The sequence below is a fragment of the Galeopterus variegatus genome, unplaced genomic scaffold, assembly GCF_000696425.1.
Source record: "Galeopterus variegatus unplaced genomic scaffold, G_variegatus-3.0.2 Scaffold3339, whole genome shotgun sequence".
Lineage (NCBI taxonomy): Eukaryota > Metazoa > Chordata > Mammalia > Dermoptera > Cynocephalidae > Galeopterus > Galeopterus variegatus.
In genome coordinates, this window is record NW_007729450.1 from 244,749 (window position 1) to 245,294 (window position 546).

Sequence of the window (546 nt, forward strand, 5' to 3'; positions counted from 1 at the left end):
GAGAAAAATCACAGGACCTATATGGACATGGGTATCACTTTTAAGGGTTTCAATCACAGCAGTTTACATTTTCTTTTCAGATGAGTAAGCTGTTCTCTTTGAGTTCAAATGACTTGTCTGAAGTCATCGTCTAGCAGTAGAGAAACTTGTTTTTCTAATTCTAGATTCCCCTGCCACTTTTAATGCTCCATATCTTAGCAAGAAAATGTCAAGAAGTAGTACGACACTGTTATGGTTGTTAAGTAGATAGAGAATCAATGTTAAGGGAATTAAATTTGTTGTTTATTCTAAGTGTCAGCTGCTTTACATATGTTTTTCATTACGTTATTCAAGTCTTCATAATAACCATGTGAACCAAGTCTTATTAGTCTCATTCTGTTTTTATGCTTTGTCAGGGCATTTATCCACCTAGTGAGTTTCCCTAATGCTCAGCAATGCTGAGCTCCCTGGAATGCAGCCTCCACAAGGGGGACTTTGTTTTGTGACTGCATCTGACACCTGGAAGAGTGTCAAACACGGAGCAGATGTTTAAAAATTATTCAATGA